The 24,778-nt window shown below is 53.9% G+C and overlaps 1 long non-coding RNA gene across 1 annotated transcript in view; it reads left to right on the top strand.

Moving 5' to 3' along the window:
- Positions 1-8,000: 8,000 nt before the first annotated feature.
- LOC115603217 overlaps positions 8,001-24,778 on the top strand; it is a 94,020-nt gene continuing 77,242 nt past the window's right edge. The window contains exon 1 of the long non-coding RNA XR_003989830.1: positions 8,001-8,097. This is a non-coding gene — a long non-coding RNA (uncharacterized LOC115603217). The remainder of the gene's footprint in view (positions 8,098-24,778) is intronic.

The raw sequence follows: 24,778 nt of genomic DNA, 5'->3' as shown, positions 1-24,778 counted from the left end.
CAGTTTCATTACATTCATGCTTAATTTGTTCTTCATTTAATATTTGGAAGAGATTCTTTTTTTTTCCTGTTGTTCTTGACTTTCAGTGATGGCAATATTAACAGAAAACAACGGAGACCAGAGAGGGACATGACATCTGATCTCTCTGAATTTGTGTGTACTTACAACTTCTGTTCGCATGAATCATAAAACACAGAACTTAACTTACACATTCCTACTGGAGGAATTGCTGTGCTTTCTTAAGCAGTCTGAAGTGTCTCATTCCATCTACCATTATTTGGTACCTAAATATTTTTATAGTTCTTTTCTCACTTTCTGTTCACTTAGACGGACTCAAGCAATCACACCAGCACAACTGTTTGTGCCCTCAGTCAACACCACAGTGTTATGGTGTGTCCTCCTCCCATGTCTTTGGGCTCATCCTTAACATGCACAGAGATAAATGTTACGGAGATCAGTTGATTTAAATGCTTCCTTTCATTTCTCTGTTTCCTTGTCAGAAAAGACTTAGCTATCCTATCTGTCTGCATACTGATTTCTCCTGAGTTCTCTATCCCAAATGCAATAGAATGCAACAAAAATACATGCAAGTGCTAGAAGCATATTTCTCCTTAACGTAATGAAATAATGCTTCACCGAAATGATATGGACACAAACGGAAAGGACAGTTGTGATCAGTTCTTCAGGCCTGAATTTCAACCTGACACAAGCACAAATACGCTTCTTGCTGATGACTCTGCCTGTACTATATCAGCCGTGGGCAACTATCTAAAAGACTAGTACAATTCTACGTGTGCTACGTGTGCTTCCAGAAAGCGTTGTCTTGGGTTCAACAGTAGCAGTCATCTTTCTCCTCCTTAGTAGCTAGCGCAATGCTGAGTTTTCGAGTTTAGTCTGGAAGCAGTGCTGATAACACACCGATCTTGGCAGTTCTTGCTAAGTAAAGATTGTCTTGCCCGCCTTTTGAATTTCTTATGAGAAATGCAGTTTCTCTTAGGAGATAATGAGGAAAAGAGAACTCGAGGAAAAGAGAACTCGAACAAACTACGCATGAAAAGTTCCACATTCAGAAATGATGTAGATTTTCTTATTATTAATCATCAATACAGACTGTAAGGTGGCAGAGTTTCATTACATTCATGCTTAATTTTTTCTTTAGTTAATATTTGGAAGAGATTCCATATCCCTCTCCTGGAAAGACCAGGCGAGGCTTGGCGAAGTAAGACGAGGCAGGGCGAGGCAAGGCAGGGCAAGGCAGGGCGAGCAGGGCATGGCAGGGCATGGCTGGACGAAGCGTGGCAGGACTGGGTCAGGCAGGAGAGGGCTTCTTGAGGTAGGTGGGGGCGGGTGAAGTCTAGGCAGGGCAAGGCGATGCGAGCAAGGGGAGGCGAGGCGAGGTGGGGCGAGGCAAGCCAAGGCAAGGCAAGCCAAAGCAAGGACAGCAGGGCAAGGGCAAGGGGAGTTGAGGCGAGATGAGTTGAGGCGAGGTGAGACAGGGCCGAGAAGAGCAGGGCAGGGCAGTGCGAGGAGATTTGAGGCGAGGCATGGCTGGGACAGGTGAAACAGGATGGATCGGGGAAGGTCCAGGCAGGTCGGGGTGAGGCAGGGCAAGACAAGGTGAGGCAAGTCGAGGGGAGGCGAGGCAAGGCAAGGCAAGGCGAGGCGAGGCGAGGCAAGGCAAGGCAAGGCGAGGCAAGGCGAGGCAAGGCGAGGCGAGGCAAGGCAAGGCAATGCAAGGCAAGTCGAGGCAAGGCAAGGCAAGGTGAGGCAAGGCAAGGTGAGGCAAGGCAAGGTGAGGCAAGGCAAGGTGAGGCAAGGCAAGGCAAGTCAAGGCCGAGCAGGGCAGTGCAGGGCAGGGCAGGGATTGGCAAGGTGAGGTGAGGCAGGGCGAGGCGAGGCAAGGTGAGGCGAGGCAAGGCCGAAAAAGACACTGTAGGGCTGGGCGAGGCGAGACATGGCCGGGCCAGGGGAGACAGGGAGCGTCAGGGCGAGTCAGGGATGGTCGGGGCAGGTCGAGGAGGTTCGGGGCAAGGCAAGGCAAGAGGAGGTGAGGCGAGGCGAGGCGAGGCAAGGCAAGGGAAGTAAACGCTATGCAAGGCAAGGCAAGGTAAGCAAAGGCAATGCAAGGCAAGGCAAGGCCGAGCAGGACAGGGCTAGGCGAGGCACGGCCAGGCCCAACGAGATAGAGCGGGTCAGGGCGGGTGGAGGCAGGGCGAGGCGAGGCGAGGTGAGGCGAGGCACGGTGAGGCAGGGCGAGGCGAGGCGATGCGAGGCGATGCGTTACAAGGTGAGGGGATTCGAGGCTAGGAGAGGCAAGGCGAGCTGAGGCAAGGCGAGGTAAGGACAGCCAAGGCAAGGCGAGTCAAGGCAATGCAAGGCAAGGCCTAGCAGGGCAGGGTAGAGCAGGGCGAGGCGAGGCGAGGCAAGGCAAGTAGAGGCAAGGCAAGTAAAGGCAAGGCAAGGTAAGTCAAGGCAAGGCCGAGCAGGGCAGGGCCAGGCAAGGCAGGGCCGTGCCAGGCGAGACAGGGTGTGTCGGGGCAAGTCGGGGCGGGTCAGGGCAAGGCAGGGCAGGGCAAGGCGACGCGAGGCGAGGCGAGGCAAGTCATAGCAGGGCAGGGCAGGGCTAGGAGAGGCAGGCACGGGACAGGTGAGTAAGGGTGGGTCTGCGTGGGTCTGGCCAGGTTGGGGCGAAGCAGGGCAAGACGAGGAGAGGCGAGGCAATGCAAGGCGAGGAGAGGCGAGGCGAGGCAAGGCGAGGCGAGGCGAGGCAACACGAGGCGAGGTGAGGCGAGGCTAGGCAGGTGAGGTGAGGCGAGGCACAGCGAGGTGATGTGAGGTGAGGCGAAGCGAGCCATGGCGAGGCAAGGCAAGGCAGGGCGCGCAGGGCAAGGTGAGGCGAGGTGAGGTGAGGCGATGCCTCGCCTCACATTACCTCGCCCTGCCTCGCCTTGCCTCGCCTCGCCACTCCTCGCCTTGCCTCTCCCTGCCTCTCCTGCCTCAACTTGCTTCGCCCTGAATCGCATTGCGTCACATCGGCTCACCTCGCCTCACCTCACCTCGCCTCGCCTTGCCTCGCCTCGCCTTGCCTCTCCTTGCCCTGCCTCGCCCCAACCTGCCCCGACCTGCCGGAACCTGCCCTGCCTTGCCTTGCCTCGCCCTGCCTTGCCTCGCCTCGCCTCGCCTTGTCTAACCTCGCCTTGCTCTGCCTCGACCTGTCACGCCCCGACCCGCCCTGACCTGCCCTGTCTCGCCTGTCCCGGCCCTACCCTGCCCTGGTCGGCCTGCCTTGCCTTGCCTTGCCTTGCCTCGTTTAATCTCTCTTCAGCTCGCCTCACATTGTCTCGCCTTGCCTCAACTTGCCTCTCCTCACCTCTCTGCGCATCACCTTGCTGCGCCTCGCCCAGCCCTGCCCTGCTCGGCCTTGCCTTGCCTTTCCTTGCCTTGCATTGCCTTGCCTTTCCTTGCCTTGCATTGCCTCGCCTTGCCTTGCCTTGTATCGCCTCGCCTCGCCTGGCCCTGCTCACGTCATTTCGTCTCACCTCGCCTCGCATTGCCCTGCCTCGCCTCGCTTTGCCTTGCCTCGCCTCTCCTTTCCCTGCCTCATTGCAACCCGCCCCGACCTGCCCTGTCTCGCCTGTCCCGGCCCTGCCTCGCCTCGCCCTGCCCTGCCCTCCCCTGCTCGGCCTGGCCTTGCCTTGACTTGCCTCACCTCGTCTCATCTCGCCTAGCCTCGCCTTCCCTGCCTCGCTCCAACCAGCCCCTACCTGCAGTGTCTCATCTGGCCTGGCCCTATCTCTCCTTGCCCTGTCCTGCCCTGCCCTGCCCTGCTGGGCCTTGCCTTGTCTTGCCTCGCCTTGCCTCGCCTCGCCTCTCCTTGCCTTGCTTTGCCTTGCCTCGCCGCAACCCGCCTTGTCTCGCCCCGATACGCCCTGCCTCGCCTTGCCCTGCCCTGCCCTGCCCTGCCCTGCTCTGCCCTGCTCGGCCTTGCCTTGCTTTGCCTTGCCTTGCCTTGCCTCGCCCCCGACCCGCCCTGTCTCGCCTGGCCCGGTCCTGCCTCACCTTGCCCTGCCCTGCCCTGCCCTGCCCTGCACTGCTGTGCCATTCCTTGCCTTGCCTCGCCTTGCCTTGCTTCGCCTCGCCTCGCCTTGCCTCGCCTTGCCCTGCCCTGCCTTGCCTCGCCGTGCCTCGCCCCGGCCCTCCCTGTCTCACCTGGCCAGGCGCTGCCTTGGCTTGCCCTGCCCTGCCCTGCTCGGACTTGCCTCGCCTTGCCTTGCCTTGCCTGGGCTTGACTTGCGTTGCTGGCCTTGCCTTGCTTCGCCTTGCCTCTCCTCACCTCGTCTAGCCCCTAACCGCCCTGCGTCGCCTCGACCTGCCCTGATCTGCTCGGCCTTGCCTTGCCCTGCCTTGCCTTGACTTGCCTCGCCTTGCCTCGCCTCTCCTCCCCTCGCCTCCCCTTGCCTTGCTTTGCCTTGCCCTGCCTCGCCCCGACCTGCCCCCACCCACCCTGTCTCGACTGCCTGGCCCTGCCTTGCCTCTCCCTGCCCTGCCGTGCCCTGCCTCGCCTAGCCTCCTCTCGCCTTGCCTCGCCTCCCCTCACCTCCCCTTGCCTCGACTCACCTTGCCCTGCCTTGCCTCCACCTGCCCTCACAGGCCCCAACCCGTCCTGTCTCACCTGGCTTCTTCCTGCCCTTCTTCGCATTGCCATGCCCTGCTCGGTCTTGCCTTGCCCTGCTCGGTCTTGCCTTGCCTTGCCTTGTCTTGCCTCAACTTGCCCTGCCTTGCCTTGCCTCCACCCACCCCCACCCGCCCCAAACAGCCCTGTCTCACCTGGCCCAGTCCTGCCTTGCTTTGCCCTGCCCTGCCTCGCCCCGACTGCCCCGACCCGCCCTGTCTCGCCTGGCCCGCTCCCGCCTCGCCTTGACCTACCCAGCCCCGACCTGCCCTGCTCAGCCTTGACTTGCCTTGCCTTGCCTTACCTTGCCTTGCTTTGCCTTCCCTCTCCTCGCCTTGCCTCTCCTCGCCTCGCCTCTCCTCGCCTCGCCTCAGCTCACCTAGCCTAGTCTCGCCTTGCCTCGCCTTGCCCTGCCTCAACACGACCCGCCCCGGAGCTCCCTGTCTCGCATTGCCATACCCTGCTTGGCCTTGCCTTGCCTCACCTCACCTCGCCTCGCCTCGCCTTACCCTGCTCTGCCCTACCCTGCTCGGCCTTGCCTTGCCTTGCCTTGCCTTGCCTTGCCTTGCCTCACCTCGGCTCTCCTCGCCTCGCCTCGCCCTGCCTTGCCCTGCCTCACCTCACCCTGCCTCGCCTCTCATCACCTCGCCTCGCTTCACCTCTCCTCACCTCGCCTGGTCTTTCCTTTCCTTGCCTTGCATTGCCGCCCCTCACCTTGCCTTGCCTTGCCTTGCCTTACCTGGCCTCACCTCGCCTCGCCTTGCCTTGCCTGGCCTTTCCTTGCCTTCACTTGCCTTGCATTTCCTTGCCTCGCATTTCCTTGCGAGACCGGTGGGAGGCGGCGGCCAGGCGCTGCCCAGTGCTCGCAGCTGATTTGGTGTTGGTTTGGTGGAATGGTTTGGGTTTTCTTTTTTCCTCACCCTCCCCCTCTCCCCGGGACACCCTCTCCCTGGCGGTGGGGGTTTGAGAGGGCAGAGGCAGTGGCCTCCGGCAACAGATCTGGGTTGTGTGGTGTGGGTTTTGCTTACTGGGTTGGGGGGGGGCGGGTCTGTGTGTGCACAGCGGGGCGTGTGCTTTGGGGGTCGAGGTTGTTCCCCCGCATTGTCACATCACTCGCCCTTGTTCCCTGCCATTGAGGCTGGTTTTGGTTGATGCTGAAATACAGCAGCCGATGCAGCTGGGGTTCTGCAGGCACCACAGCCTGCACCCACCCCCTGTGGAGCATGTACACACGCGCACACCAAAACACGCAAACACACGAGCATACGCATGCAGGCACACAAACGCACGTACAGGGGCACAGACGCACACATGCAAGGGCTCACACATGCACGTGCTTACACACGCGCATGCATGTGCACACATACGCATGTGCACACACGCGCACATGCACACACATGCACACACAGACGCACACACACACGCACACACGAACACACACACTCACACATGCACGCACAGGCTGGGACTGGGGTTCTGTCGGTCCAGGGGCCTCTCGGGGGGTTCCGCGCGCCCCCGCAGACAGACATGAACTGGGTTTGTTCCGCTGGTGGCAGTGCCGCCGCCTTCTCTTTTGCAGCCAGCGCTGCCCAGCATGCCCGCGGGCATTGCGCTCGGCCCCGACACCTCCAAACCCCCCAGCCCCCCTTCCCAATGGCAGAGCCGGAATATTGCGGGGCGGGAGAGATGGGCGGGCTCCCGGCCACGAGAAACAGGATCCAATGAAGGTGGATGGTAAAGGAGAGCGGGAGGGAGGGACGGGGAGACCGAGACCAGAACCCGAGAGAGAAAGGGAAAGAGAATACAAAAAGAAATGGGGTGCGTGTGTGTTCCTTTACACAGAAGCCTTCCCACCGGGATGGGAAGGAGGGGAGGACGGGGGTGGGGGGGATGCGGGGCCGGCAGGCGATTTTTGAGGAGGGAGGGCAAGAGATATACAGATAGATACGTACATACATACATATATATACACATACATAGATACATATATAGACACATATATACATACATAGACATAGATGCATAGATAGATACATACATAGATACATAGATAAAAACATGAATGAATGAATAAAAAAATAAAAAAAATTAAAAGAAAAAACTTAAAAAACCTCGAACCTGGATTCAGTAAAAAGAAAGAAACAGACAAAGGAATGAAAGGATGAATTCATGAATGCATGAATCCATGAACAAATAATTCATCAAATCTTTAACAAATCTATTGGGTGGATGCGCTGGGGGGTGAGGGGGAGTAACGGGCTCTGCGGGAGCTCTGCCTGCAGGGGCGGGGGTTGACGCCTTGGACCCCCAGCCCTGAGGGCAGAGCTGTGCTGGGAGGCAGAGGAGCCAAGGGGGCTTGCTCAGAGGAAGGGCTCTGCACGGAAGGGCTCACACGGGTAGTTCTGAATTCTCCCTGCCACAGCACTTCTGGGTTTAGTTTTCTCCCTTTCCCAGATCATACCGCTTCTATCTGGAGAGTTTCCAGCTGGGAGGGGTTTCCCTGGCCCATGTCTTTCCCTGTGAGTGCCCACAGACCTCATGTGAACCTCTCTGCACTCACCTTGCTCCTCCACAAACCTGCCTATTTTAAGGGAACTGCCTGGGCACGTGTTCCTGTTTGCAGGTGGAGAAGGGCAGGTCAGACCAAGCTGGATGGATGATGCTGGTGCTGTCCATAGGCCGAGGAGTGGCTGAAGTCATGTCAGGATGCTCATATCAGACCTGCTGGTCACTCAAAGTTCCACCTCAGGACTCTCAGAGACTTGTTGAAGCATGAGAGCTCCTTTTCATTTCTACCTCCAAATTCATCACAAAAAGGAAACTGTTTCAGGACAACACGGGCTCAGAAAAGCTCCTTGTCTTTCTAGCAAGCCCTGCCATGAGGTTTGCCATGGAAAATCCCCTTGGAAATGTCCTGGCCTGACCTGGAGCTGTGAGTAACCAACCCTGACCCACACAGCACCCTCTCTACAGCAGCAGCACACTTCAGCTGCCCTGCTGGGGTCAGTGCTTTCCCCCAGCTTTTCTTCCAGCACCTTGGGGAGCTCCCAGGCAAGCTGAGAGCTGACCCTGGCAGGCGGACCCTGCTCGCAAGGACAGCGCTGGGCACCCCTGCCTGCACACCCACATTCACACCCTGCAGCCAGCCCCGGCACAAGGGACCTGGCTTGTCGTGGCCCTCACATGGTGCAGAGGGAAGCCCTGCTCTGGAGCGACTCCCGGAGCACCCCTGGGTGCCCAGTGGCCATGGGCACGATGCTGCCGCCATCACAAAGGCGTGGCGGTCGCTGTGGAGACGCCCATTGTGACGGGGGCCCCCCCGGTGAGCGTGGGCTTTTTAAGGAGCAAGAGCTCTGCAGGAACCAGTGCAGAGGAGACCCCTCCGTCGGGAGGCTGCATCTCCACGGGCTGCCCTGCGCATCCAGGTACGTGTTCTTTGACTTTTCAATCCTACTTCAGTGTTTGCTTGAAACACGATGTGGGTGTGTGCTCTAAAGGGAAGAGCAGCTGCCAGAAGATGTGCTGGTGCCATCCCAGCTGGAAGAGCAGGGGAGAGGTGAGGTGGAGGCCCTGGACTCGTTCATGTGCTTGGAGCTCAGCTCTGCCTGCAGAGGTGCTGGGGGTGAAGTAGGAGCCTTGTGTGTGCAGGAGCTGCTGGTGTGAGAGGTGCGGAGAAGGTTTGAAGGCAGGAGCAGCCCCTGGGCAGTGCAGCTGCTGGTGCTGTCCCTGGGAGCTCAGCACAAGGGGACCTGCCTGGCTACAGCAACTGGCACGGAAGCCCACCGGGCATTGCAGAAGGCAGGAGGGGTCTGGGTGGGCTCTGCTAAAGCCCAGGCCAGCGCCGGGCATTGCGGAACGCTCCAGTGCTCTGCTGGGCTCTGGCAATGCATTCTGGAAGGTGACAAAGTCCCTGGCAGGCGCAGGCACAGCCCAGAAGCCCACCGGGCATTGCAGAAGGTGGGAAGGAGCTGCTGTGCTCTGGCCACCCCTGCCCAATCCTGACTGCGGCAGTGCCCGCGGGAGCCCCTGTGCTCCCACAGCAACAGTGCCAGGACAGGAGATGTTGCTGGGTCCTACTTTCCATTGTTAAGCACTGGAACTGCCCCCAGACAGTACAAGAGTCAAAAATGGGGAGGTAAATGCAGGGGTACCCCTGAATGAGGGAAATTGGGAGCACCTGAAAATGGGGGCAAGCCTTGAGAGGCACACCATAAGTGAGGAACACTCCCAAAATGGGCACCCCAAAATTAAGTGGCACCCTTTTAATTGGGTGTTACCTTACATATAAATGGAGTGACCGTGTCTGAGGTACGACTTCTGAAATCAGGCAGCCTCCTGTGTCATTCCTAGAGGAGTGCAGGTTTTTCACCAGGAATAAAGGGAAACTTTCTGTAAGCTACATGAGATGGGACATACTCTTTCTGACAAAATGGCGCAACTTGATATACCTTCACAACATATGAATGAAAGGGAAGTCCTCTAAGTAATCTCTCCATGAAATGGCGTCTTTTCATGGCCTTGTGTCTGGGAGCTGGATGGTGCAGGTTGTCTAAATGTTGACACAAGTGCGTATCTTGTAGTTCTGGATGTCCGTAGCATGGACTTTGTGCAGTCTTGTGCAGTCCTGTGGAAGGCAGTATCTCAGCAGAACAACGAGCTAGAAAGAAAATCTAGCAAGTCCGAGCACATCATCTGGGAAATATGGGTCACAAAGTTAAGCAGCTGCCAGCCTGTTCGTGCACCGTGTCCTCATCTGTTTAACCATCTTCTGATTCTTTCAGTCTGATGCTGACCCGCTGCCCTCCCAGGGACATCAGCCACAAACCATTGAGTATTTAAACTCGATGTTTGAAATCCAACTAGGACTCAGCTGAAGTGAAGAGCCAGCACAGACTGTAAATATGAGGCCTGTCTCAGGGCTACACCCAGGAGAACGTTGGTTTTTGCACTCCTCATTCCCCATGATCTTCTCCCCAAACTGTTAATCTGTTGCTTTGAAAGGACTCAGAAGTCTTTGAGGGTAAACAGTTATTCAGAGCAGGTGATGATTTTTACTGCCTGCTGTGTAGAAGGACGGTTATGTTACAAGTGCCTCCTTTCCAAGCCCTTCCTCAAAAGTTTAATGCTGCACTGAGCTCTTCTGTGGAGCTGCTTGGCTTGTCTTTAAGGAGAACTTGCTTTCGACTTGAGAGAGAGAGAGGTTTTTAAGACCATGTTCCAGAGCTTCTTCCATGCTTTTCAGATGCAGAACACACTGTGGCTCTCCTGCACAGCATTGCTCTCTCAATTCTGGTTCTCAGCAGAAGTGTATACTGCCAGCCAGTAACGAGACACAGAAGTTCCTGGCACGAGGTGCCCTGTTTTGAGTGCTTGGATGTGGTGAGCCCTGCAAAGACACGGAACATGGTTTTTCAGGGCTCAAGAAAACACAGGCTAAGGAAATAGTTGTCCAGCAGCAAAAAAAACACCCCCAAAATCCCTGCAATCCAACCGGCATGGTTTATTCATTTCTCAGTTTTCTTCTCCCTTTTTAATCTAATGTGCTTCAAATTGCTAAACTTTACGATTTCATAGCTGAATGAGAACTACAGCAAGCATGCTTTAAAAAATACAAAAAAGTGGTGAGAGATAATGAGAATGTGACCGTAGGGAGACCCTAGCTTTCACCAGGCTTGGCTTTGTCCTTTCATGCCTTTGTGTCATTCTAAATATAGGAGGATGGATCTTTCCAACGAACTGTGCAGAAAGCTCACTGCCCTGGACTTCAAGAAAGCAGACTTTGGCCTCTTCAGGAACCTCCTTAGTAAGGTTTCATGGGATACAGTCCTAGAGGGCAGGGGGGCCCAAGACTGCTGGTCGATATTCAAGGATCCCCTGCTACGTGCTCAAGAGTGTTGCATCCCGACTAGAAGAAAGTGCAGCAGGAGGGCCAGGAGACCTCCCTGGATGGACAAGGAGCTGCTGAGGAAACAGAGGAAAAAAGAAGCTTATAGAAGGTGGAAGCGAGGACAGGCAGCCTGGGAAGAATATAGGAGCAGGTTAGGAAAGCTAGGGACCAGGTTAGGGAAGCTAGGGACCAGGTTAGGAAAGCTAAGGCCCAGCTAACCCTGAGTTTGGCAAGGGATGTAATTGATAACAGGAAAGGATTCTACAGACACGTAGTAAATAAAAGACAGACTAGGGACAATATGGGCCCTCTCCGGAAGCTATCAGGAGAACTGGCTACCACGGATTTTGAGAAGGCTGAGGTTCTTAATGACTTCTTTGCCTCCATCTTCACCAGCAAATGCTCCGTCCTTTCCTTTCCTTGCCTTGCCTCGCCTCGCCTTGCCTTGACCTGCCTCGCCCTGCCTTGCCCAAACCTGCCCCTACCCGCCCTATTTCGCCTGATCAGACCCTGCCTCGCCTCGCCCTGCCCTATCCTGCCCTGCCCTGCTCGACCTTGACTTTCCTTACCTTGCCTCCCCTTACCCTGCCTCGCCCCACCTCGCCTCGCCTCCCCTTGCTCGCCTCGCCTTGCCCTGCCTTGACTCCACCCGCCCCCACCTACCTCAAGCAGCCCTCTCCAGCCTGACCCAGTCCTGCCTCGCTTCGTCCTGCCATGCCCTGCCATGCCCTGCTCGCCCTGCCTCGCATTGCCACGCCAAGCCTCGCCCGGTCTTTCCAGGAGAGGGATATGGAATCTCTTCCAAATATTCAAGGATCCCCTGCTACGTGCTCAAGAGTGTTGCATCCCGACTAGAAGAAAGTGCAGCAGGAGGGCCAGGAGACCTCCATGAATGGACAAGGAGCTGCTGAGGAAACTTAGAGGGTAAAAAGAAGCTTATAGAAGGTGGAAGCAAGGACAGGCGGCCTGGGAAGAATACAGGAGCATTGCCCGAGAAGCTAGGGACCAGGTTAGGAAAGCTAAGGCCCAGCTAGAATTAAGTTTGGCAAGGGACGTAAAAGATAACAGGAAAGGATTCTATAGGTTCGTAGCAAATAAAAGACAGACTAGGGACAATGTAGGCCCTCTCCAGAAGCTCTCAGGAGAACTGGCTACCATGGATTTGGAGAAGGCTGAGGTTCTAATGACTTCTTTGCCTCAGTCTTCACCAGCAAATGCTCTGACCACACAACCCAAGACTTGGAAAGCAAATGCAGGGACTGTGAGAACGAAGACGCAAAGAGTTGTGGTAAAAGGCTTGAAGTCCAGTTGGAAACCTGTAACCAGTGGTGTCCCTCAGGGATCGGTGTTGGGAGCAGTCCTGTTCAACATCTTTGTCGGTGACATGGACAGTGGGGTTGAGTGCGCCCTCAGCAAGTTTGCCGACGACACCAAGCTGTCTGGTTCTGTTAATAGGCTGGAGGGAAGGGATGCCATCAAGGGGGACCTTGACACGCTTGTGAGGTGGGCCGATGCCAAACTTATGAAGATTAACCAAGCCAAGTGCAAGGTCCTACACCTGGGTCGGGGCAATCCCAGGCACTGCTACAGGCTGGGCAGAGAAGAGATTCAGAGCAGCCCTGCAGAAAAGGACTTGGGTGTGTTGGTTGACGAGAAGCTTAACTTAAGCCAACCGCATCCTGGGCTGCATCAAAAGAAGCGTGACCAGCAGGTCAAAGGAGGTGATCCTGCCCCTCTACTCTGCTCTTGTGAGACCCCACTTGGAGTACTGTGTACAGTTCTGGTGTCCTCAGCATAACAAGGACATGGAGCTGTTGGAGCGAGTCCAGAGGAGGGCCACGAGGATGATAGGAGGGCTGGAGCACCTCCCGTATGAAGACAGGCTGAGAGAGTTGGGGCTGTTCAGCCTGGAGAAGAGGAGGCTGCGTGGAGACCTCATAGCAGCCTTCCAGTATCTGAAGGGAGTCTACAAGGATACTGGGGAGGGACTCTTCCTTAGGGACTGTAGTGGTAGGACAAGGGGTAATGGGTTCAAACTTAAACAGAGGAAGTTTAGATTAGATATAAGGAAGAAGTTCTTTAAGTGAGGGTGGTGAAGCACGGGAATGGGTTGCCCAGGAAGGTTGTGGATGCTCCATACATGGCGGTGTTCAATGCCAGGTTGGACAGAGCCTTGAGCCACGTTGTTTAGGGCAAGGTGTCCCTGCCCATGGCAGGGGGGTTGGAACTAGATGATCTTAAGGTCCTTTCCAACCCTTACTATTCTATGATTCTATGATTCTATGATTCTATTACCTAAAGAAAAAATTAAGCATGAATGTAATGAAACTGTGCCACAAATACAGCCTGTATTGATGATAAATAAAAAGAAAATCGACATCAGTTCTGACTGTGGAACTTTTCAAGTGTAGTTTGTTCGAGTTCTCTTTTCCTTGAGGAAGATCTATTGTATATCTATTTTTCTGCTACAGCCACGCAGAGCAAATAATAGCAAAAGCTTGTGAAGGAAACGTGGTAATGTGACAGAGAGCATTCTGAAAAGGAGCCTCCTACTGAAAAAATCTATGAAAAACTATAACCTGTTTGTACAATTATTAAAAAGAAGTCTATTTTTGAGTAAATAGTTATTGACTAGGTTTCCTTTTTGAGCTTCTACTAGGTTTATCTTCAGGAAATCAAATGCAAGAGAGTTGAAAGGGGTTTGCAGAGGTGATCGTCAAGGCAAAATCGTAAAAGAGATAAAAAGATTTCTGGAAGATGCCAGCTTGATCTCTAACTGAAAAGTACCAAATAGGAGATTGCTGCTCTGCACAGCAGTCAACTCTGCTGTCTTTTATAGAATTCGAAAGATCTTACTCATGCTTAACAGAGTAATGTTGCCAGTTGGTTACATGCCTTCTTGTCCTACTTTTAGTGAATACAGAAAACAGCTTCATTTCCTTCATTTTAAAAAGCAACATTTCAAGTATTTGAGGACTCTTTTGCCTTGCCTCTGTCTTTTCTTTCTCGATACTAGACAAATATGATTTATTCTTAGGTCAAAAATGGAGGCGTGCTACAAAAGTACCCAGGTTTTGTGGTCAAAATGGACATATAGTACTTCTGATGAAGCAGAAGATCTTCTTCGCATAACTCAAAAATAACAATGCAATTACAATTAAAATATAGCCTTCCTGTGAACTTTCAGAAATCAGCAAGACACCTCTCTCTCCTCAGCAGATGAGTACTGTGTTTTTTTCCCCTGCCTTGCCAGATGGAGAAGGCTGACAGTAGTCACTGCACGTACAAACCTCCCATAAAGCCCAAGCCACAAACTCAGCTCAGCACTCTTCCCTCTTTTAAACATTATCTCCTAAGAGAAACTAAAATTTTTCATAAGAAATTCACAAGGCAGGCAAGACAATCTTTACTTAGCAAGAACTGCCAAGATCGGTGTGCTATCATCAGCAGTGTTCCCAGACTAAAGTCGAAAACTCCGCATTGCGCTAGCTACTAAGGAGGCACAGTTTCAGTACATTCATTCTTAATTTGTTCTTCATTTAATATTTGGAATAGATTCTTTTTTTTTCCCTGCTGTTCTTGACTTTCAGTGATGGCAATATTAATGATAAACAACGGAGGTCAGAGAAGGACATGACATCTGATTTCTCTGAATTTGTGTGTTCTGACAACTTCTGTTCATATGAATCATAAAACACAGAACTTAACTTACACGTTCCTACTGGAGGGATTGCTGTGCTTTCTTAGACAGTCTGAAGAGTCACATTCCATCTACTATCATTTGGTGCCTAAATATTTTTAATGTTCTATTCTCACTTTCAGTTCACTATAGACGGACTCAAGCAATCACATCAGCATGACTGTTTATAGCTTTCACTTCTATGCTGATGTACTGAGTGCTTCAGTTCACAACTGTTTGTGCCCTCAGTCAACACCACAGTGGTATGGTGCGTCCTCCTCCCATGTCTTTGGTCTCATCCTTAACATGCACAGAGATAAATGTTACGTAGATCAGTTGATTTAAATGCTTCCTTTCATTTGTCCGTTTCCTTGTCAGAAAAGACTTAGCTATCCTATATGCATACTGATTTCTCCTGAGTTGTCTATCCCAAATGCAATAGAATGCAACAACCGTAAATGCAAGTGCTAGAAGCATATTTCACCTTGACGTAATGAAAGAATGCTTCACCGAAGTGATATGGGCACAAACGGAAAGGACAGTTGTGATCAGTTCTTCAGGCCTGAATTTCAACATGGCACAAGCACAAATACGCTTCTTGCTGATGACTCTGCCTGTTCTCTCAGCCGTGGGCAATCTCTCTAAATTTCTTGCACAATTCTACTTGTGCTTCGTGTATGTCATTCCAAACAGAAGTTTCTCGTGTTTCCTTTCCATTCTGAGAGACACAGTTTCCTTGAAATAGGAGATTCTTTTCTTTTCACAACACTCTTCAGTCTCTACCATTCTGATAGCATAACTAAGGGCATACATACACAGGGTTTAAACGATGCATAGATGCAACACTTTCGAAATTAGCATTTGAACACCTAGCTAATGTTGATGTTTATTAAATTTCTTTCTTTATATGTGCTTGATTCTCTTCAGACTACACCGTTTCCTTTTGATTACAGATCCCTCTCTGGCCTCCGTTGTTTTCTGTTAATATTGCCATCACTGAAAGTCAAGAACAGCAGGAAAATAAAAGGAATCTATTCCAAATATTAACTGAAGAACAAATTAATCATTAATTTAATGAAACTGTGCCTCCTTAATAGCTAGCGCAATGCTGAGTTTTCTACTTTAGTCTGGGAGCAGTGCTGATAACACACCGACCTTGGCAGTTCTTGCTAAGTAAAGATTGTCTTGCCTGCCTTGTGAATTTCTTATGAAAAATGTAGTTTCTGTTAGGAGATAATTTTTAAAAGAGGAAAGTGTGCTGAGCTGAGTTTCTGGCTTGGGCTCTATGTGAGGTTTGTACGTGCAGTGACTACTGTCAGCCTTCTCCATCTGGCAAAGCAGTGGAACAAAACACAGTACTCATCTGCTGAGGAGAGAGAGAGGTGTCTTGCTGATTTTCTAAAAGATCACAGGAAGGCTATGTTTTAGTTATAATTGCATTGTTAATTATGAGAAGGCATGTAACTAACAGGCAACATTACTCGGTTAAACATGAGTAAGATCTTTTGAATTCTAAAAATATCTGCAGAGTTGACTGCTCTACGGAGCAGCAATCTCCTATTTGGGACTTTTCAGTTAGAGATCAAGCTGGCATCTTCCAGAAATATTTTTATCTGTTCTCCGATTTTGCCTTGACGATCACCTCTGCAAACCCCTTTCAACTCTCCTGCTTTTGATTTCCTAAAGATAATTCTTGTAGAATCTCAAAAAGGAAACCTTGTGAAGAGCTATTGACTCAAAAATAGTCTTCTTTTTAAAATTGTACACACACGTTATCGCTTTTTATAGGTTTTTTCAGTAGGAGGCTCATTTTCAGAATACTCTCTGTCTCATTACCAAGTTTCCTTCACAAGCTTTTGCTATTATTTGCTCTGCGTGGCTGTAGCAGAAAAATAGATATACAATAGATCTTCCTCAAGGAAAAGAGAACTCGAACAAACTACACTTGAAAAGTTCCACAGTCAGAACTGATGTAGATTTTCTTCTTATTTATCATCAATACAGGCTGTATTAGTGACACGGTTTCATTACATTCATGCTTTTATTTTTCTTCATTTAATATTTGGAAGAGATTCCAAATCCTTCTCCTGGAAAGACCAGGCGAGGTTTGGCTAGGTAAGGCGAGGCAGGGCGAGGCTAGGCAGGGCAATGCAGGGCATGGCAGGAAGGAGCGATGCAGGACTGGGTCAGGCGGTATAGGGCTGGTTGGGGTTGGTGGGGGCGGGTGAAGTCAAGGCAGGGTAAGGCGAGGCAAGGTGAGGCAAGTCAAGGTCGAGCAGGGCAGGGCAGGATAGGGCAGGGAGAGGCAAGGCAGGGTCTGGTCAGGCGAGATAGGGCGGTTCGGTGTAGGTTGGGGCATGGCAGGGCGAGGCAGGTCAAGGCTAGGCGAGGCGAGGCGAGGGGAGGCAAGGCAAGGAAAGGTCGAGCAGGGCAGGGCAGGGCAATGTGAGTCAACTGGAGGCGATGCGAGGGGAGGAGAGGTGAGGCGAGGCGAGGCAAGGCAAGGCAAGGCAAGTCAAGGTAGAGCAGGGCAGGGCAGGGCAAGGTGAGGCAAGGGGAGGCGAGGCGAGGGGAGGAGAGGTGAGGCGAGGCGAGGAAAAGAAAGTCAAGTCAACTTCGAGCAGGGCAGGGCAGGGCAGGGCAAGGCGAGGCAGGGTCTTGTCAGGCAAGATAGGGCAGGCGGGTCCGGTCGGGGCAGGTCGGGCCAAGGCAGGGCGATGCAGGTCAAGGCTAGGCGAGGTGAGGTGAGGCAAGGCGAGGTGAGGTGAGGCGAGGAGAGGCAAGGCAAGGCCGAGCAGGGCAGGGCAGGGCAGGGAGAGGCGAGGCGAGGCAGGGCCAGGACAGGCGCGACAGGGAGGGTCAGGGCGGTTGGAGGAGAGGCAGGTCAAACTGATGCGAGGGGAGGCGAGGCAAGGCTAGGCGAGGTGAGGCACAGCAGAGCAAGTCAGGGCAGGGCAGGGAAGGGTGAGGAGACCAGGGCCGGGCCAGGCGAGACAGGGTGGTTTAGAGTGGGTCGGGGTGAGGCAGGGAAAGACGAGGTGAGTCGAGGTGAGGAGAGTTGAGGCGAGGCAAGGCGAGGGGAGGCAAGGGGAGGCAAGGTGAGGCAAAGCAAGGGAAGGCAGGGCAGGTCAAGGCAATGGAAGACAAGGCAAGGCCGAGCAGGGCAGAGCTATGCGAGGCAGACCGGGGCGGGTCGGGTCGAGACAGGGCGAGGCGATGCGTTACAAGGCGAGGGGATTCGAGGCTAGGCAAGGCAAGGCGAGGCAAGGCGAGGCAAGGCAAGGCAAGGCAAGGCAATTCAAGGCTAGGCAAGGCAAGGCGAGGCAAGGCGAGGCAAGGCAAGGCAAGGCAATTCAAGGCTATGCAAGGCAAGGCCAAGCAGGGCAGGGTGAGGCAAGGCGAGGCAAGGCAAGGCAAGTCAAGGCAATCCAAGGCAAGGCCAAGCAGGGCAGGGCAAGGCTGGGCGAGGCGAGGCAGGGCCGGGCCAGGCGAGACAGGGTGTGTCGCGGCAGGTCGGGGCTTGTCGGCTTGAGGCAGGGCAGGGCAGGGCAAGGTGAGGCGAGGCGAGGCAAGGCGAGGCGAGGCGAGGCGAGGCGAGGCGAGGCAAGGCGATGCAAGGCGAGGCAAGGCGAGGCAGGGTGAGGCGAAGCGACGCAGGGCAAGGCAAGGTGAGGCAAGGCAAGGCAAGTCCGAGCAGGGCAGATCAGGGCAGGGAGAGGAGAGGCAGGGACGGGACAGGCAACTCAGTGCGCGTCAGGGTGGGTCTGGCCGGGTCGGGGTGGAGCAGGGCAAGGCGAGGCAAGGCGAGGCAAGGCAAGGCGAGGCAATGCAAGGCGAGGCAAGGCGAGACAAGGCGAGGAAAGGCGAGGCAAGGTGAGGCAAGGCAAGGCAGAGCAGGGCAGTGCAGAGCAGGGCCAGGCGTGACAAGACGGGTCGGGGTGGGTCGGGGCAAGGCAGGGCAAGGCAAGGCGAGGCGAGGCAAGGCGAGAGGAGGCAGGGGGAGGCGAGGCAGGGCGAGGCGAGGCGAGGCGAGGTGAGGCAGGGCGAGGCGAGGCAAGGCAAGGCTGAGCAGGGCAGGGCAGGGCAGGGCAGGGCAGAGCAGGTCAGGGCAGGGCGAGGCGAGGCAAGGCCAAGAAGGGCAGAGCAGGGCAGGGCGAGGAGAGGCTAGGCGAGGTGAGGCTAAGCGAGTCGAGCCGAGGCAAGGCCGAGAAGGGCAGGGCAGGGCGAGGAGAGGCAGGGACAGGACAGGCAAGTCAGGGTGGGTCAAAGCGAGTCTGGGTGAGTCAGGGTGAGGTAGTTCAAGGCGAGGCAAGGAGAGGCGAGGCAAGCCAGGGCGAGGCGAAGCGATGCAGGGCGAGGCAGGTTGAGGCGAGGTGAGGAGAGGCGAGGAGAGGCAAGGCAAGTCCGAGCAGGGCAGGGCAGGGCAGGGCAAGGAGAGGCAGGGACGGGACAGGCGAGATAGGGCAGGTCGGGGTGGATCGGGGCAGGTCAGGGCAAGGCAGGGAAAGGCGAGGCATGGTGAGGCGAGGCAGGGCAAGGCAATGCGAGGCAAGGCGAGGCAAGGCAAGGCAAGACCGAGCAGGGCAGGGCAGGGCAGGGCAGGGTGAGGCAAGGCTGGACCGCACCAGGTGAGACTCAGCAGGTTCGGGTGGATGGGTGCGGGTGGGGGCGAGGTGGGCAAGGCGAGGCGGTGCAAGGCTAGGCGAGGCAAGGCAAGGTGGGCGAGGAGAGGAGAGGTGAGGTGAGGAGAGGCAGAGCAGGGCAGGGCGAGGCGAGGTGAGGCGAGGCAAGACAATGCGAGGAGAGGCGAGGCAGGTGAGGTGAGGAGAGGCACAGCGAGGTGAGGCAAGGCAAGGCAAGTCAAAGCAAGGCAAGGCAAGGCCGAGCAGGGTAGGGCAGGGAACGCAAGGCTGGACCGGACCAGGCGAGACAGGGCACGCCGGGGCATTTTGGGGTGAGGCAGGGCAGGGCGAAGTGAGGCAGGACTGGGCCAGGTGAGACAGGGCGGGTTGGGGCGGGTGGGGGCGGGTGGAGGCAAGGCAGGGCAAGGCGAGGCGAGGCAAGGTGAGGCGAGGGGAGGGGAGGCGAGGCAAGGTGAGGCAAGGCCCAGGAGGGCAGGGCAGGGTAGGGCGAGGCGAGGCAGGGCCGGGCCAGGGGAGACAGGGAGCATCAGTGCAGGTTGTGTTGAGGCAGGGCAAGGAAAGGCAAAGCAAGGCAAGTTAAGGCGAGGGAAGGCGAGTCAAGGGAAGGCAAAGCAAGGCAAGGTAAGGCAAAAAAAGGAAAGGTAAAGCAAAGCAAGGCAAGGTAAGGCAAGGCAAGGCAGGGAAAGTCAAGGCCAAGCAGGGCAGGTCTTGTTTGGGCAGGGCGAGGCGAGGTAGGACTGAGCGAGGCAAGACAGTGCGGTTCAGAGTAGGTAGGGGAGGGTAGGGGAGAGGCATGGCAAGGCAAGGCCAGGCGTGGCAGGGTGCTGCGAGGCAAGGTGAGGTGAGGCAAGGCAAGGCAAAGTAGGGCAGGGCAGGGCGATGTGAGGCAGGGCTTGTCCAGGCGAGGCAGGGCAGTTCATGGCGGGTCGGGGTGATGCAGTTCAAGGCGAGGCGAGGCAAGGCAAGGCGTGGTGAGGTGAGGCGAGGCAAGGCGAGGTGAGGTGAAGCAAGGCAAGTCGAGGTGAGGCAAGGCGAGGCAAGGCAAAGCGAGGAGAGGAGAGTTGAGTCTAGGTGAGGCGAGGCGAGGAGAGGAGAGGCAAGTGAGTCGAGGTGAGACTCTGCCCTGCCTTGCCTCGCCCTGCCCTGCTCAGCTGGGTCTTGCCTTGCCTTGCCTTGCCTAGCCTTGCCTTGCCTTGATTTGCCTTGCCTTACCTTGCCTTGCCTCGCCTCTGCTCTTCTTGCCTGGCCTATCCTCACCTCGCCTCGCCTCGCCTCGCCTCACCTCACCTCCACTTTTCCTACCTGGCCCCGACCCATCCTGACCCGCTCTATCTCTCCTGGCCCGGCCCTGCCTCTCCTTGCCCTGCCCTGCCCTGCCCTTCTCGGCCTTGCCTCGCCTCTCCTCACCTCGGGTAGGGGCACGTAGTGGTGAGGAGAGGCAAGGTGAGGTGAGGCAAGAAGAGGCGAGGCAAGGTGAGGAGAGGCGAGGCAAGGCGGAGAAGGGCAGGGCAGGGCAGGACCAGGCGCCCCAACCCATCCTGTCTCACCTGGCCCTTGCTTCGCCTTGCCTCGCCTTCCCCTGCCTTGCCCCTACCCGCCCTGTCCCGCTCTGGCTCACTTGGCCCAACCCTGCCTTGCCTTGCCCTGCCCTGCCCTGCTGTGCCTTGTCTTGCCTTGCCTTGCCTTGACTTACCTCTCCTTGCCTTAGCTTTCTTCGTTTCGCCCCGCTTGGCCTCGCTCGCGTCAGATCCCCTCACATCGCCTCACCTTGCCTCACCTCGCTTCACCTCGCCTTGCCTTGCCCTGCCTTACCCCGACCCATCCTCACCTGCCCTGTCTCGCCTGGCCCGGGCCTGCCTTGCCTCATGCAGCCCTGCCCTGCCCTGTTCGGACTCACCTTGCCTTGTCTTGCCTTGCCTTGCCTTGCCTCACCTTGCCACTCCTTGCCTCTCCTTTACTTGCCTTTCCTCGCCTTGCCTCGCCCTACTCTGCCCTGCCCTGCTCTGCCTTGCCTTGCATTGCCTTGACTCGCCTTGCCTCGGCTCGCCTTACCTGCCTTGCCTCACCTCGCCTTGCCTCACCTCGCCTTGCCTCTCCTAGCCTCGAATCCCCTCACCTTGTCACGCGTCGCCTTGCATCGCCTCGCCCTGCCTCACCGTGCCTTGCCTCAACTCACCCGCCCCGACCCGCCCTGTCTCACCTGCCCCCGCCCTCACTTGCCTCACTCTGCCCTGCCCTGCCCTGCCTTCCCTTGCTTTGCCTTGCCTTACCTCGTCTTGCCTCACCTTGCCTCCCCTCGCCTTGCCTCGCCTCAACTCGCCTCACCTCACCTCACCTCGTCTTGCCCTGCCTCATCCCGACCCGCTCTGACCAGCCCTGTCCCGCCTGGCCCTGCCCGGTCTCCTCACCCTCCCCTGCCCTGCCCTGTCTTGCCCTGCTGCGCCTTACCTCACCTCGCCTTGCCTTGCCTCCCCTCGCATCAGCTTGACCTGCCTCTCCCCCACCCGCCCTGACCCTCCCTGTCTCGCCTGGCTCGGCCCTGCCTCGCCTCGCCTCGCCTCGCCCTGCCCTGCCCTGCCCTGCATCGCCTTGCCTTGCCTCGCACTGCCTCGCCTCGCCTTGCCTCACATCTCCTAGCCTTGCCTCTCCTAGCCTTGGCCCGCCTCTCCCTGCCTTGCCCTGACCCGCCCTATCTCACCTGACCAGACCCTGCCTCGCCTCACTCTGCCCTGCCCTGCCCTGCTCGAACTTGACTTGCCTTGCCTTGCCTCTCCTCGCCTCCCCTTGCCTCACCTTGCCCTGTCCTGCCCTGCTCAACCTTGACTTGCCTTGCCTTGCCTCGCCTCGCCTCGCCTCGCCTCGCCTCGCCTCGCTGCGCCTCGCCTAGCCTCGCCTCACCTCTCCTCCCCTCGCCTAGCCTCCCCTTCCCTCACCTTGCCCTGCCTTGCCCTGCTCGACCTTGACTTGCTTTGCCTTGCCTTGCCTCACATCGCCTCGCCTCCCCTTGCCTCACCAAGCCCTGCCATGCCCTGCTCGAACTTTACTTGCCTTGCCTTACCTCGCCAATACTCGCCTGGTCTTTCCAGGCAAGGGATTTGGAATCTCTTCCAAATATTAACTGAATATCAAATTAAGCATGAATGTAATGAAACCGTGTAACTAATACAGCCTGTATTGATGATAAGTAAAAAGAAAATCTACATCAGTTCTGACTGTGGAACTTTTCATGCTTAGTTTGTTCGACATCTCTTTTCCTTTAGGAAGTTCTATTGCATATCTATTTTTCTGCTACAGCCCCGCAGAGCAAATAATAGAAAATGCTTGTGAAGGAAGCTTGGTAATGTGACAGAGATTATTCTGAAAATGAGCCTCCTACTGAAAAAAACCTATAAAAACCAAAAACCTGTGTGTAAAATATTTAAAAAGAAGTCTATTTTTGAGTCAATAGCTCTTGACAAGGTTTCCTTTCTGAGCTTCTTCTAGATTTATCTTTAGGAAATCAAACGCAAGATAGTTGAAAGGGGTTTGCAGAGGTGATCGTCAAGGCAAAATCGTAAAAGAGATAAAATGATTTCTGGAAGATGCCAGCTTCAGCTCTAGCTGAAAAGTTCCAAATAGGAGATTGCTGCTCCATACAGCAGTCAACTCTGCTGTCTTTTTTAGAATTCAAAAGATCTTACTCATGTTTAACAGAGTAATGTTGCCAGTTAGTTACATGCCTTCTTGTCCTTCTTTTAGTGAATACAGAAAACAACTTCATTTCCTTCGTTTATAAAGCAACATTTCAAGTATTTGGGGACTGTGTGGCCTTGCCGCTGTCTTTTCTTTCTCGATACTAACCAAATATGATTTATTCTAAAGTCAAAAATTTAGGCGTGCTACAAACGTACCGAGGTTTTGTGGTCAAAATGGATATATAGTACTTCCGATGAAGCAGACGATCTTCTTCGCATAACTCATTAATAACAATGCAATTATAGCTAAAACTTAGCCTTCCTGTGAACTTTCAGAAAATCAGCAAAAACACCTCTCTCCTCAGCAGATGAGTACTGTGTTTTGGTCCCCCCGCATTGCCAGACGGAGAAGGCTGACAGTAGTCACCGCACGTACAAACCTCACATAAAGCCCAACCCACAAACTCAGCTCAGCTCACTTCCCTCTTTTCCACATTATCTCCTGAGAGAAACTACATTTCTCATAAGGAATTCTTAAGGCAGGCAAGACAATCTTCCCTTAGCAAGAACTGCCAAGATCGGTGTGTTATCAGCACTGCTCCCAGACTAAAGTCGAAAACTCCGCATTGCACTAGCTACTAAAGAGGAGAAAGAAGACTGCTACTGCTGAACCCAGGACAACACTTTCTACGTAATATCACATAGCATTTTCTGTTTCAATTTGTGATTTACTTTCTTATGTAACAACTGCCAAATTTGAACTGTTCTTTCTCGAAAAAGTGGTTTATAGTTTTGTTTCTAGAATCGCTGCTAACAGTATGCTGTAACAGTGGTAGTCTTTGCTCTCCACATTACGTTCATGCTTAATTTGTTCTTCGGTTAATATTTGGCAGAGATTCTTTTTTTCCTGCTGTTCTTGACTTTCACTGATGGCAATATTAACAAAAAACGACGGAGACCAGAGAGGGACATGACATCTGATCTCTCTGAATTTGCGTGTTGTTACAATTTCTGTTCGTATGAATCATAAAACACAGAACTTAACTTACACATTCCTACTGGAGGAATTGCTGTGGTTTCTTAGGCAGTCTGAAGTGTCTCATTCCATCTACCATCATTTGGTAACTAAATATGTTTATAGTTCTATTCTCACTTTCAGTTCACTTAGATGGACTCAAGCAATCACACCAGCATGACTGTTTATAGCCTTCACTTCTAGGCTGATGTACTGAGTGCGTCAGTTCACAACTGTTTTGTGCCCACAGTCAACACCGCAGTGGTATGGTGCGACCTCCTCCCATGTCTTTGGTCTCATCCTTAACATGCACAGAGACAAATGTTGTGTAGATCAGTTGATTTAAATGCTTCCTTTCTTTTCTCTGTTTCCTTGTCAGAAAAGAGTTAGCTATCCTATCTGTCTGCGTACTGATTTCTCCTGAGTTCTCTATCCCAAATGCAATAGAATGCAACAACACTACATGCAAGTGCTAGAAGCATATTTCACCTTAACGTAATGAAAGAATGCTTCACCGAAATGATATGGACACAAACAAAAAGGACAGTTGTGATCGGTTCTTCAGGCCTGAATTTCAACACGGCACAAGCACAAATACGCTTCTTGCTGATGACTCTGCCTATGCTATCAGCCGTGGGCAACTCTCTGAAGTTCTTGCACAATTCTACGTGTGCTTCGTGTATGTCATCCCAAACAGAAGTTTCTCGTGTTTCCTTTCCATTCTGAGAGACACAGTTTCCTTGAAATAGGAGATTCTTTTCTTTTCACAACACTCTTCAGTCTATACCATTCTGATAGCATAACTAAGGGCATACATACACACGGTTCAAACGATGCATAGATGCAATACTTGCGCAATTAGCATTTGAACACCTAGCTAATGTTGATGTTTATTAAATTTGTTTCGTTATATGTGCTTGATTCTCTTCAGACTACACCGTTTCCTTTTGATTACAGATCCAAAAGAGCATTTCGTTCTTTGGAGTTATAAAGCCTAGGAAACTAACGGTATCTGCTTATCTACCACCTCTTTCTACCTGCTTCTCCAGCCAGTGCCAAAGGAATATTTTGGCAACAATGATAGAATGCATTTTAAACACTGGAAGCAACTCAAATGAAAGATGTGGAACTTTTTTCAGAGCTCTCGTTATTCCCAGAAGTGTACGAATAAAATGATCCATTTTAAATGTCATTTACAGAGGCGCAGT

This window comes from Strigops habroptila, unplaced genomic scaffold (genome assembly GCF_004027225.2).
Source record: "Strigops habroptila isolate Jane unplaced genomic scaffold, bStrHab1.2.pri NW_022045627.1_ctg1, whole genome shotgun sequence".
Taxonomy (NCBI): Eukaryota; Metazoa; Chordata; class Aves; order Psittaciformes; family Psittacidae; genus Strigops; species Strigops habroptila.
This window is presented reverse-complemented; position numbering and strand designations above follow the sequence as displayed.